The 14,258-nt window shown below is 42.1% G+C and overlaps 1 pseudogene; it reads right to left on the reverse strand.

The window, feature by feature from the left end:
• Positions 1-3,481: 3,481 nt before the first annotated feature.
• On the reverse strand, positions 3,482-11,891 carry LOC121657010 (annotated as a pseudogene).
• Positions 11,892-14,258: the final 2,367 nt, after the last annotated feature.

Consider the following 14,258-nt stretch of genomic DNA (forward strand, 5'->3'; position numbering starts at 1 on the left):
CTGGATGGGCTTTCCCTGTCCACCTTCTGCTGTGGAGACTCAGACTGGAGAATAGCCCCAGTCCAACAGGTCTGTAGGAACCACATCTGGTTCTGTCCCAGATTAACAGGTAATCCTGTTTATCTAGATCTGATCCAGGGTCAGACTCCTTTAGTTCCTCCAAACTGCAGGGAACTCCTTCCTCTCAGAGTCCTCAACATGAAAACCTGCAGCAGACAGATATCAGAACCGTTCTGGTTCTGCAGTATGGCGTTACATCGCTGCCAAATACCTTGATGAGCGTACCAAATATCCTGGTGAGCGTATTTATCAATTCAGTAGCGCATTTCTTAATCGAGCGAGCGCTCATTTTTTGTATACAGGAGTGAGAGTGTCACCACTCTTAGTATATTGAGGCAGAGCCGTCCATACTGCTGGGACATTATATACTACCACACGGCTTTAATAATTAGATGAAAGTAAGCCGTAACAACCTCATTTAACCTTACAAAAGTAGTTATCAGCAAGAAATATAGAGGCTAATGAGGACCATCATGTCTGATCTTTAATAAATGCTAGCTTGTTGGTTGAGATGAATATTTCCCTCCAGAAATGTATGAAATTATTGTGTTTACACTTATTTAATCTGTTGTCAAACATGACTTGATCATCACTTAAATCAACATTAACATAATAATGCATTCATTGACAAACATATGTGCAGTATTAATATGTTTATTTAGTTTTAACCCTCAGTAATCTGATCGCTTTTACCTCTCTGTATTATATTTGTTTTCTAAACTGTCATTTAGAATCTTCCTGGTGCTCCAATAGGATTTTCCGCTTACTTTCAGGTTAAACTGTCGTGTTTGTAAATGTTTCCGTACCTTTGGGGCAATAAAGTTGCACGAAGCTATTAAAAAAAAAAAAAAAAAAAAAAAAAAAAAAAAAGTCCCGTGCTGTCACCGAATTGGAACTGAAAATCCTGGCCAATCAGATTAATCAGAAGGTTACTATGGTGTCAGATTTAAACCATAAGTCTAGGGGGCGCAGAAACACACCCACGATAAAATGACACTCTCTCACACGCGTAGATATTAACTTTTCTGTGTCCCAATTCAGGGTCTGCACACTTCGAAGTGCGCAGACTACGTAGGCTACAGAGTATCCTCCGTAGTCTACACACTTCGAAGTCTGCTTAACGTTCGTGAAATGGGACAGCCTACCTAGTCTACAAGAATTTCCCATAGCAACAACACAGGACGTTTAATCACTTAAACCTCAGAAATTACTCGTAGGAAACGTCAGTAGACGCTGGACACGGAGCGGCAACACCGACAGTTTAAAAAAAAAAAAAAAAAAAAACGGTTTGAGGCTCTGTTGTTTTCCAGCCGGTACACACTTCATTAACCCCTTAAAAGTAACTGAATATCAAATATTACCGAATTTTAATGTCACCATTTAACAAACATGCTTTAAATGTACTTGGTTTTGTAACGTTTATACTGAAGTGTAGTTAAAAAAAAACGAACTTTTTTTTTAAAGAAAACTTTATTTAAACTTAATACGACTCTTCTGAGGCTGCTGATTCGCCACCGTCCTGTGCGCAACGAATTGTGGGAGAAAAGAGGCAGCGAAGGATGCATCACCAGCATCCTTCGTTTGAGGCCAAACGAAGTGCGGATTCGAAGGGTGGATTCGGAGGGTCCTTCTAATTCTGTGAATTGGCCGACGAATGACCGGAAATTGTCTTGCAGGAAAAAAATGATGTCCGTGAGGGCGGGATCGGGGTTGAAAGTGACCAATCATAAGAAGGACAAGGCTCAACCCCCCCACTAGTGTGCCTCTAGTGTCTCTCTAGAGCAGGCATGTCAAACTGGTCCAGCAAAGGGCCGTGTGGCTGCAGGTTTTTGTTCCAGCCAGCCAAGAGCACACAGTTTGACCAATCAGCTGTCTGAAGACTGAGATCAGTTGATTGAATCAGTCAAATCTGGTGTGCTGCTGCTTGGTTGGAACAAAAACCTGCAGCCACACGGCCCTTTGCTGGACCAGTTTGACATATGTGCTCTAGAGGCACACTACCCCCCACGTCTCCTGATCCGCCCCCAAGTGTCAAAAGTGTTTTCTCCGCGCGCGCAGAGCTTCACCTCGCGAGCATAAACGGCGAGAGAGAGAGCGCGCGCAGGTGGAGTCCTGCTTGCGCAGAGCTGACACCCTCGCTCGCAGCCTGTAGTGTAGCGTCTGAAGAGTTAGATTGTGCGCAGACTTCATATCTACGTGTGTGAGACAGTTAGATTGTGCGCGCAAAGTTAATATCTACGCGTGTGAGAGAGTGTCATTTTATCGTGGGTGTGTTTCTGCGCACCCTAGACTTATGGCTTAAATCTGACACCATAGTTACCGCCCCCGACTGACAAATAGGCCCTCTGAACAGAGAGCGCGAGCAGAGTTTTCCGACGAGAGCGTCATGGTGAGTGTGGGAGGGCGTGTTTTACCCTCGTTGTGCTGCGTTTACGGCCCCATGAGTAATTAAAAACTCCAGCGATCAGTGCAATGCGCTCGCTCGATTAAGAAATGCGCTTCTGAATTGATAAATACGCTCACCGGGATATTTGGTACGCTCATCAAGGTATTTGGCAGCAATGTAACCGCATAGTGCAGCTGGTGAAACAGTCCCTTCCTGGACTTCCTCCATCTTCTTGTGAATTATCATCATCATCTGGATGTTGTGGTGGTTCAGCAGACCTGATCCATCCAGCTCAAATTTATCAGCATTAAACCCGTCCAGTGGGACCTGGACACAGTTCAGTTTCCACCTGTGAAGCAGGACCTGGATACTGTTTTCCTCTTAGGAACACAGGAGTAGGAGTAGGAAGAAAAGGATGGAAAGATAAAGAGGAAGAAGAGATGGACTCAGACTGTCAACAGGCAGAGAACCCCTGATGATGTGATAAAAAATACAGTCTCCCTGACTGGAGGCTACTTTCATGCATCTCCTGTTCATTGGAAATTATGCTTCTGGTAGTTTTATTTTGTTGATGTCTGTGGGAAAACGTGCAGGATCTCTCTCATCTACTGGTTCACTGGAGCATCATCATCATCATCAAGAAAAAAGATTTAATGAGTCACAACAGACAGAAAAAAATCGCGGGAAAAAAAATCTTAAATGATTTATTTAACAAAATATAAAAAAATGAAACATGATGAAAAACATTAGAACTTCTAAAATTCTGATAACTTACTAGAATGAGAAAAGACTTAAAAAGAAGTACTTATGTAGAAATTTGAAATAGAATATCAAAACCATATAATGTTGATAAAAAGTGAGAGAAATTATATCTTATTTATATTTTATTAAACATATTTTCACAAAATGTCTAAAATGATTTGAATTAAAATTAACATAAAATTTATACAGTCATATTATATTGAATTTATATATTGATTATATTTTATTGAAAATTCTTTAAATTTTACATTTCAGGTAGAAAGTCAAACATTTGTGGTGAAAAATTAAGCAAAACAAAAAAAAAAAAAAAATTAATTCAACATGTGAAAATGTCAGAAAGTCTAAATAAAGACAGAATGAAGCAAACAAACTAAGAGTGAAACACTGGGAGGATTTTCATTTCCAGCATCATGAAGTGGAACTAGCTGCAGATGACATGAAGTGAACACAACATCCTGATATTCAGTGTGAAGCTTTGACTGGAAACAACATGTGGATCCTGGAAGAAGCACAGCTTCCATCTTTAAAGGACTGGAAGAGGAAGAAGTTTCCAAGGAATCATTTAGAAGAGTTTCACACAGAAACTGATTAAATCCATGAATCTGAAAAGATGTTTCTGAGTGAAAGTGACACACATGTACAGACTGAACTACCTGTTCACCAGTCAGTTTCTCTGCTATGATCAGACTCTTTAGACTCTACACAGAGACACCCAGGAACCAGACTTGGAACCAGACCAGGACCAGAACCCAAATCCAGCATAGAGAGGATGAGTGAATGTGGTGATGAAGGTGTGGAGGTGGATCAGTGAGTCAGAAGAGACTCTGTAGAAGGACAAAGAGCCAGCAGGACAGTCCACATACACTGCTACTCTGTTAGAGACAGAGGAGGAGGAGGAGGAGGAGGAGGAGATGAATGTTTCTCTGTCATTGTGCCAGACAGAGAAACCTTCATCATCAGAGCATCTCAGACTCCAGGACTGATCATTGAATCCAAAGCAACATTCTCTGATGCCTCCTCTCCTTCCGATTTCTCTGTAACTCACTGCTATATAAATGTCTCCTCTCCACTCGACCTCCCAGTAGCAGCGACCAGTCAGAATATTTTCACACAGAAGCTGAGGAATCCAGTTAAATCTGTCTGGATGATCAGGATATGACTGAGGCTCCTTCACATGTGTCACTTTCCTGTTGTTGTCAGACAGTTTGAGTTTTCTGTCCACTGTGTTCATGTTGATTGTGAGTGGACAGGAATCTGATGGAGAGAACAAACACAATCCAGCTGCAGTTATTGATCTATTGACACTTTGATGCTGACTGATGAATGAGTGATGGGACAGTGTGAAGAATGTTGAATGTGATGAATCCAATGAAAAACACACTTACACTTCCTCACACCTCCTGGTCTCAACCATGGTTCTCCAGCAGGCTCCACCCTGAAAGAGGGGGGGGGGGTCAGAGCATGCTAACATGACATTACATGGCTCTCATACACACTTTGTTCTACACTGAGAAAGGAACAGTCCAACATCTGGACACGTCCACCTGATTGGAGCATCTCCAGACTAGAAGGAGCAGAATCAGGAAGCTGATTGGTCCACACCCACACCAACAAAACTGCTTGTGGAAGTCACAGTTTCTTCTTTCAGCCATCTTCTCCTTTTCATCTCTTCACAGATGAAGAACTCTGCAGAAACTCCTGATCTAACCAAGAGCTGCATCTTCTCTCTGCCCTGAAGTCTTATTGATCAGCTTCTGACAATAATATCCTCTGCAGAGCAGATTGGCTCAAATTCTTTGTTCTGACTCAGCTGGGAAATGTTAATGTGGCTTCTTTTCCTGCACATGAAGCTAAATGACTGTCAGAGACTCTGTTTGAGGCCATGATGTGTGTGTTTGTAGCTGTGACGGCTTGTTTCCTACTGACCACTAACAGCTGCTTCATCATCACACTGAGGATTTGTTCCCTCACATTATTACTGCAGATCCTGCTGCTGTGTGGACACAAACACATTTCTTTCTAAAGCAGGAACAAATCAGAGGGATCAGCAGCATCAACTCACCACCAGATCTGATCCGGTCTGCTAATTCATTTCCAGTTTGAAGTGCAGTCACATCACCAGCTTCTACTGACTCCAACATCTACATCTGATGGATTATTGAATTAATAATTATTGAATCAGCACCATGGGTTCATCAAAGCTCTAAAGTCCTGAGTGAAGAGGAGAGGTTAGACTGCCTCTGGTGGTCAGACATGGAGCTGCAGCTGCTGAAATACAGGATGTGAAAGGATTCAGGAAAGTCTGTTTTATCTTGTTTCATCATCAGCTGTGAACATACTGAGTCCTTTCACGTTAACCAGGAAAACTGATGTTACCATCATCATCTTCACCACAACACACACACACTGCCATCTCCAGTCACCTCCCCCAGCATTCGATCCAGCCGTTATCACATGACTGAATCAACATTATCAGTGCTTATCAGTCCAGTCCTATGGGACAGTAAGGCTCTACTTCACCTCTTAGTGCCTCCAGTAGGTCTTTATCATCTATTTACACCACTGATCAGCAGCACTGGTACAGGAAGACTCCTGATCCAGTCCGACAGGAATCCAGTCCATCGGCAGGTCTGAAATCTGTACGATTACTAAGCTAAGCTAACATTTCCTGGACCATCTCTGTGTCTGATCCAGGGTCAGAGGACAGAAAAGATGTTTCTATGACAGAATGTCCCTTTAACCTGCAGAGATGTTTCCAGACTGAAGAAACTCTGACCAACAGACAGTTATCACTGTTGTTCCTGCAGATGTTTTCCTTTGAGACTCTCATAGTCAAATATCTGCTGTGAGTAAAGGAAAAAGGCTCCTACATGTGTGATGGTTCATATAACACTCATATCCAGCATGAAGCAGGACTGAGTGAAGGACAGAGAAAATGTCTGCAGATCTTCCTCCTCTATCAGACATTGTGTGGCTGCAGCAGCCTCTCCATACCTGAGTCTGTGTGGATCCTTCAGTGCAGCCATCAGCAGCTTCACTCCTGAGTCTCCTGGATGGTTGTATCTCAGGTCCAGTTCTCTCAGATGGGAGGGGTTGGAGGTCAGAGCTGAGGCCAGAGAAGCACAGCCTTCCTCTGTGATCAGACATCCTGACAGGCTGCAGAAAACAACACATATGACAGAAAGTCTGAGAGAACTGCTGTGAAACTAAACCTGAATGTTGAGATGTTTAGAAAAACTGGACCTGTCTCACATCATTGGCTTTGTGTCTTATTTGTTCCAAGTAACTTCATAACTTCATGACTCAGTTTGTGACAAATGTCAAATTTCCAGGTTTCTACAGAGGTCCACCAATCATGTTTTCAGAGGAGTTTATATCATTTTAAAGGCATCAATCCTACTTCATTCAGCCTGCTGGAGTCAGAGAGAGGCTGCTCTGCTGACTCTACTTATTCTGACTAAAACATGTGGAACAAAATATGAGCTTAAAATGATGGTTTTATTGTGGATGAGAATAAAGTTGACCTGGGAGCTTGAGGGTCCTGTTTAGTATCTAAGCTATTCCTAGGATTAATCTGTTCGTGATGGAGATGCCTGATGTTTCTCCAGGTGTGTGTTGGAGCTACTTCTCCAATATGGGGGCCACGGCCTCCAGTGCTCCGATGACCACTGGTACTACTGTTGCCTTCACCTTCCAGGATTTCTCCAGCTCTTCCTTGAGTCCTTGGTATTTGTCCAGTTTCTCGTGTTCCTTTTTCCAGATATTTCTATTGTTGGGGATGTCTACATCCATCAATACGGCTTTCCTTTGCTGCTTATCCATGATCACTATGTCCATTTGTTTGGCCACCACCATTTTCTGGGTCTGTATCTGGAAGTCCCAACAAGATCTTGGCTCTTTCATTTTCCACTACCTTAGGAGGTGTTTCACATTGTGACCTAGGGGTCTCCAGTCTATATTCTGCAGATGTTGTGCACAGACTATGCCGGCAACTTTGTTATGGCAATCCATGTATTCTTTTCGTACTAGTATCTTGCACCCTGCTGTTAGGTGCTGGATTGTTTTAGGGTCCTCTTTGCACAGATACTGCCTGGTCTGGTAGTTCTGGTATTCTGCATGGTATAAATTTACCATCCTCACCCATGCATTCACTAGAAAACTGGAAAAGCTTTTTAATAGGTGTCCACTGTAATGGACACTATGCATTGAAGGGTTAACCCGTAATCCAAATGAGCTAAGGAAATGTTAATAAATAAGGTTTATTAAATTAGTTTGACTAGAAATTTGGATTATTTCTTCTCAATGGCAACGTATGAAAATGAGCAGGATTAACTTACTTAAACAACTTTGCATGAACCCATTCAACCCACATTATGAAATAGAAAAAAAAATCATCCAATTATTTATAAGTGTATCTGAAAAGTTTTGTTTGTGAAGCACCTTAAATTTATTAAAGAACCTGAACCAAGATTTTATACGTTTTGAGAGGCTCAAGATGTGGGAACCGGTTACTGGTTCTGGTAAGTTCATGTGGTGTAAGAGGCCTAAATCAGAGACAGTCATACAAACACCTTCCACAGGTTTTCTATTAATCATTAATAAAAAATCATTTTAAACTCTGATGAATCCTGACCTGAGAGTTTCCAGTTTGCAGTTTGGACTCTTCAGTCCATCACACAGCTTCTTCACTCCTGAATCCTGCAGGTCGTTGTTACTCAGGTCCAGTTCTGTCAGACTGGAGGACTGGGCACTGAGAACAGAGGACAGAGGTCCACAGCTTCTCTCTGAGAGACCACACACACTTAGCCTGGAGACAACAATATAGAGAAAAACACAAATAATGTATGTGACAAAATCGTTAGTCCTCATGGTGGATGCAAACTGAAGGACCACCTGTAGAGAAAATCAGGTTTATAACCTTGCTGTAGTGTCCACTTGGTGGATTTTAAAGGGGTAGTGCACCCTAAAATGTTTTTTTTGAGCTGTAAACAACATAGCAAAAGCAAGCTAAAGATTCAGTTGTTTAAGGAGCATTTCCACATTTAGCCTAACTCTTCTACCCAGGGGTCAGTCCTTGGACCTCTTCTGTTCAACTTGTATATGCTCCCTTTGGGTCAAATATTACAGAACTAGAGCATTAATTATTAAAGTTATGCAGATGATACACAACTTTATGTGTCTCTGTCATCAGACGACTGCAGACCAATAGACTTACTGTGTCAGTGTCTGGAGCAAATAAACACCTGGATGAAGGAGAATTTTCTACAATTAAATGAAGACAAAACTGAGATTATTCTGTATGGTAGCTGTTAGAGTAAGCAGAAGTTGACATCTTAAAGTTCCCCCCTTAAACTTGGGTAATGACTTGTGGTTTCGCCTGCTCTGCAGAGAACAGGATGTGGCTGTCACTGCTCTTTGCGATAATGGTCATGAAGTGATGTATGCTGATGTTTTTTCCTTTTTGAACTTTGCTTGCCCTACTGAGTTATATGAATTACGCAATCTGCTCAATAAAGAGGCTGCGCTGGGGTTGAGACGTTGGAGTTGACACAAGACACTCTCTGACTGCTGAACCACTGTCTCTCCCCATCGCGATGAAGCTGACCTCACTGAGTTCTTTCTGTCTTATTTTATGATAGAAAAATACCCATCAGTAGCAAAGAGAAGAGGGTCAGCATTGGCAAAGACCTTGAGACTCGGGCTCTTAAAATCACCGGAGTGTTGATAGACTCAGACCTGACTTTCAGCAGCCATATCAAAGCTGTCACTAAGAAGCTTTTTACCAGCTCAGAAACATCAACAGAATTAAAAGTTTAGTCTCCCAGAAAGACCAAAAGAAACTCATCCATGCATTCATCTCCAGTAGGCTGGATTACTGTAATGGTCCTTTAACAGGACTTCCTAAAAAGATCATTAAACATCTGCAGCTCATCCAAAACGCTGCTGCTAGAGTTTTAACGACGACTAAGAGATCTGAACACATCACACCAGTTTTGAAATCTTTACACTGGCTTCCAGTCAGTCACAGAATAGATTTTAAAACCCTTCTCATTGTTTACAAATCCCAGAACGGTTTAGGCCCAGAATACATCTGTGATATGTTCAGAGAATATAAACCTAGCAGAGCTCTTAGGTCCAAAGACTCTGGTCAACTAGTCCAGGCCAGAGTCCAGACTAAACATGGAGAAGCAGCATTTAGCTGTTATGCTGCAAACAAGTGGAACAAACTGCCAGTGGAGATTAAACTTTCACCAAATGTTTTTTAACTTATCTTGCTTTTAATTATTTTAATGTAATTTATTATTTTATTGTGATTATGTGTTGATACCTTTTACTATTTCTAAATATCTGTAATACCTTTGATTTATGTAAAGCACTTTGAATTGTCCTGTACATGAAATGTGCTACAAATAAACTGCCTTGCCTTACTCAACAGAGTGAGTTAGAAAGATAAAAAAATTAAAATTAACTAACTAAAATTAACTAAAAATTATATGCACTGCCTCTAGCACTACATGACAGCACCTGGGTCCAACTGGACTCACGGCACTCTGACTACCACTTAATTATGACGTCCCATCTTGTTTGAATTCTTGCTTGTTTGGTTCTTACTCTCAAATGTAAGTCGTTTGGATAAAAGCGTCTGCTAAATGACAGTAGAATAGAATAGAATAGAATAGAATTGATAGGACCACAAAAGAAAAATATGATTACATGCAGCAGTGTGAAGCCAGATTATAAACAAAGTAAAACATTCACAGGTAGTTTATTTTGTAGGATTATTAGCTTACACGTTAGCACAGCTAATGCTAAGACTGTAGGCACTGCCATGTTAAACAAAGACCAGATGTTCTAAAAATATCTGGAAGTTTGAGTATTACATCACCACGTACGTACGTACTCCGTTAGAAATCCAGTAATGGATGGAAAATGTAGACCAGGGTTTCACATATCAGAAGTGCATATAGATGTGTCAGATCTGATAATTACAATAGTCTGATTTATTCCAGTTACTGAATTTTGATGGTCATGCATCTTGAAGCTGTTCTTGTCCACTGAAATGCTGAAAACCACATACTGCAATCAGTTCTATGTCCAGATTCTCAGATGAAAATTCAAAGATATTGGAAAATCTAATTCAAAAGTCCTGCAGCTTTACACGAAAAACCTTTTCCACAAAACTGTTCAAAATCTCTATTTCATTATTTAATAAAAGAACCTGACTTTGTAGAACCCAATCAGATCTCAGTAAATAAAAATAAGTAACACGAGTTCCAAATGTTGAAATGTTTGCAGGAACAAACTTTGGAGTAATCTTCTTTTAAAGCTGCATCAGCATTCCCTTCTGATGACACATCTCTGAGGAAGATGAAGATCAGTGAAAATCAAACAACACAGTCTCTCTTTAAGAGAGTTGGAAAGAGACTCTCTCCACATCTACACACCCATATCTTTCTGACTTGTTTAAACTTCTATGAGGCTGAGCTTTCACCTGTGTTCATCTCTGATCCCAGAACTAAACCTGCTCTGCAGCAAATTGGAGCAAACAAAAGTAAAACAAGTAGTTCTCTGTCACATTCTGTCCTATAAAACAGCAGCAGTATATTTCTCCACATCCTGCTATATATGTACTTACAGAACTTTGTTGGAGACTTTGACCACTGGCAGCAGCCTCAGAAGAACTTCATCTGAAGGAGAGTATTTCTGCAGGTCAAACACCTCCAGATCTTCTGATGACAGTAAGATGAACGCCAGAGCTGACCACTGAGCAGGAGACAGTTTATCTGTGGAAAGACGTCCTGATTTCAGGAACTGTTGGATCTCCTCCTCTAGAGAACGATCATTCAGTTCATTCAGACAGTAGAACAGATTGATGCTTCTCTCTGCAGATACATTCTCACTGATCTTCTTCTTGATGTACTGAACTGTTTCCTGATTGGTCTGTGAGCCACTTCCTGTCTGTGTCATCAGGTCTCGTAGGAGACTCTGATTGGTCTGCAGTGAAAGACCCAGGAGGAAGCGGAGGAACAAGTCCAGGTGTCCATTTGGACTCTTTAAGGCCTCGTCCACAGCTCTCTGATGGAGATGTTTTGAATCTGGTTTCTTAAAAAATGTGAACAAACTGAAGTGTGTTTGTTGTTCTTCCATCAGATTGACTCCAGAGTTGATGAAGGTCAGACGGACATGAAGAGCAGCCAGAAACTCCTGAACACTCAGATGGACGAAGCTGAACACCTTCTCCTGGTACAGTCCTCTCTCCTCTTTAAAGATCTGTGTGAACACTCCTGAGTAAACTGAGGCTTCTGTGATATCGATGCCACACTCTGTCAGGTCTGATTCATAGAAGATCAGGTTTCCTTTCTGAAGCTGATCAAAAGCCAGTTTTCCCAGAGACTCAATCATCTTCCTGCTCTCTGGACTCCATGTTGTATCTGTTTCAGCTCCTCCTTCATACTTGACCTTCTTGACTTTGGTCTGGACCACCAGGAAGTGGATGTACATCTCAGTCAGGGTCTTGGGCAGCTCTCCTCCCTCTCTGGTTTTCAACACATCCTCCAGAACTGTAGCAGTGATCCAGCAGAAGACTGGGATGTGGCACATGATGTAGAGGCTTTGTGATGTCTTCATATGGGAGAAGATCCTGCTGGTCTGCTCCTCATCTCTGAACCTCTTCCTGAAGTACTCCTCCTTCTGTGGGTCAGTGAACCCTCTGACCTCTGTCACCATGTCAATAAAACCAGGAGGGATCTGATTGGCTGCTGCAGGTCGTGTGGTTATCCAGAGGCGAGCAGAGGGAAGCAGTTTCCCCCTGATGAGGTTAGTCAGCAGCACATCCACTGAGGTGGACTCTGTAACATCAGTCAGGGTCTCATTGTTGTGGAAGTCCAGAGGAAGTCGACTCTCATCCAGACCGTCCAAGATAAAGACAACCTGGAACTCTTCAAAGCTGCAGATTCCTGCTTCTTTGGTTTCAGTAAAGAAGTGATGAACAAGTTTGACCAAGCTAAACTTTTTCTCTTTCAGCACATTCAGCTCTCTGAAAGTCAGTGGAAATGTGAACTGGATGTCCTGGTTGGCTTTGTCTTCAGCCCAGTCCAGAGTGAACTTCTGTGTTAAGACAGTTTTCCCAATGCCAGCCACTCCCTTTGTCATCACTGTTCTGATTGGTTCATCTCTTCCAGGTGGGAGTTTAAAGATGTCTTCTTGTCTGATGGTTGTTTCTGGTCTGTGTGGTTTCCTGGATGGTGTTTCAATCTGTCTGACCTCATGTTCATCATTGACCTCTGCAGTCCCTCCCTCTGTGATGTAGAGCTCTGTGTAGACCTGGTTCAGAAGGGTTGGGTTTCCTGCTTTAGCAATCCCCTCAAACACACACTGGAACTTCTTCTTCAGACCAGATTTTAGTTTACGTTGACAAGCTGGAGCAAAATATTCTGAAAGAAAAGAAGAAATAAGAAGAGTCAGTAAAGATTTGAAGCCTCTGAGGAATGAGGATGTGAATATCTGATGTTCATGTGTTGAGACATCAGTAAATGTGTCATTTATCCAGCAGCTTCAATCTTTAGAGAAATCCTCTTACTGCTCTGCAGACGCTCAGCCAGCTCCTCCTGCTTCATCGTCCTCAGGAAGTCCACTGTGATCTTCACTAACGCATCTCTGCTGCTCTTCCTCTGCTCCTCATCCTCACCCTCCAACACTGAGCATTCTGGGTAATCTGGACTCAGAAGCTTCTGGATCTTCTTCAGCTCCTTCTTCATGAAAGTGATCATGTTGTCCTCCAGCAGCTGGAAGAGAAACGATATGAAGGACACAATCAGACTGAAATCATGGAGCCAAACATCAGGTCCATGTTGGACACACTGACAATCCACTGGTCTACAAAGGTCAGCATGAAGATGATGTGAACAGAAGAGATGGAAAAGTAGTTGTTGTACATGTACAGACCATAAATATGGAGTCCAGCTGTGTTTGATGCTGCTGGGCAGACTGACCACTGGGAAGCTCTGAGCTCTGCTGGTCCACTCTGTGGAGGAATCAGGAAGAATCACATCACATTCTGTCACATGGAGAAGCTGCTTTCAGCTTTTAGGAAGCTCTCACCAACACCTTTATGGAGCTCTCCCTCCCTGCTGAAGTATTCTGGATTAGACTGGTTGGACTAAGCAGCTCCCAGTATGAACCCCTCTGATGATAATTGTAAAACATGGTCTGGTGATTATTTCCCAAAACCAGTTTGAAACTTTGACTCCAGCTTTCAGCAGATCCATAAAAAAAGAAACTGGGAACATCAGAGTTACTGTCTGTTTACTAAGTTTCATACCAATCTTTGAGGACAAATTTTAGTCATATTGGTCCCAGTCTGAACTTAAATCCTTATCAGGTCCCTCTTTACTGGATGTTCCTATGCTGAACTTAGAAACAATACTTAAATCAATCTCCTAAATCACCAAAATCAATCTCAAATATTCAGGTTTTTAGCTTTTAGCAGCTTCCCGTGGTGTAACACTCCATAATAGATCCGTCCTCCTCTGTCAAGCTACACCCGCCACCTGAAAGGAAGTTCCTGTCTACACTGTGTTTGAGCCCAAAAACATCCCGATATCATCCTGCTGTGTTTGCAGCAAACATCCAACACACAGTTTCACATCTCAACACAAAAATTTAAAAAGGAGCTTTAACACATTCACCAGCTGTGGTGGTGTTTGTGGTTTTTGCTCAGCTGTAGGGGGGAGGGATGAAGCTGTGGTTCAGCGAGCAGCAGCAGGTGTGAAAGATTAATACAGCTACACCCTTTCAGTAATAACTCGGTCTTTATCTGCAGTAACATGCTGCGTCGGTGCTGCTGTTGTGGTCACATTGTACCATGAGAGTAGCAACACTGCTAAAACATGCTGGAATAAAATCTGCTCAACCGAGGGATGTGAATAGAGTCGAAGGCCAAAGGTCGACGGCCATTTTTAACATTCCACTCTTTTTGATTGGAGGAAAGTTTTCTTTCATTGTGCAGAGATGCAGAACTGTTATCATTGTGTTCATCCATCTATCCATA

The sequence above is a fragment of the Melanotaenia boesemani genome, chromosome 2 (genome assembly GCF_017639745.1).
Source record: "Melanotaenia boesemani isolate fMelBoe1 chromosome 2, fMelBoe1.pri, whole genome shotgun sequence".
NCBI lineage: Eukaryota > Metazoa > Chordata > Actinopteri > Atheriniformes > Melanotaeniidae > Melanotaenia > Melanotaenia boesemani.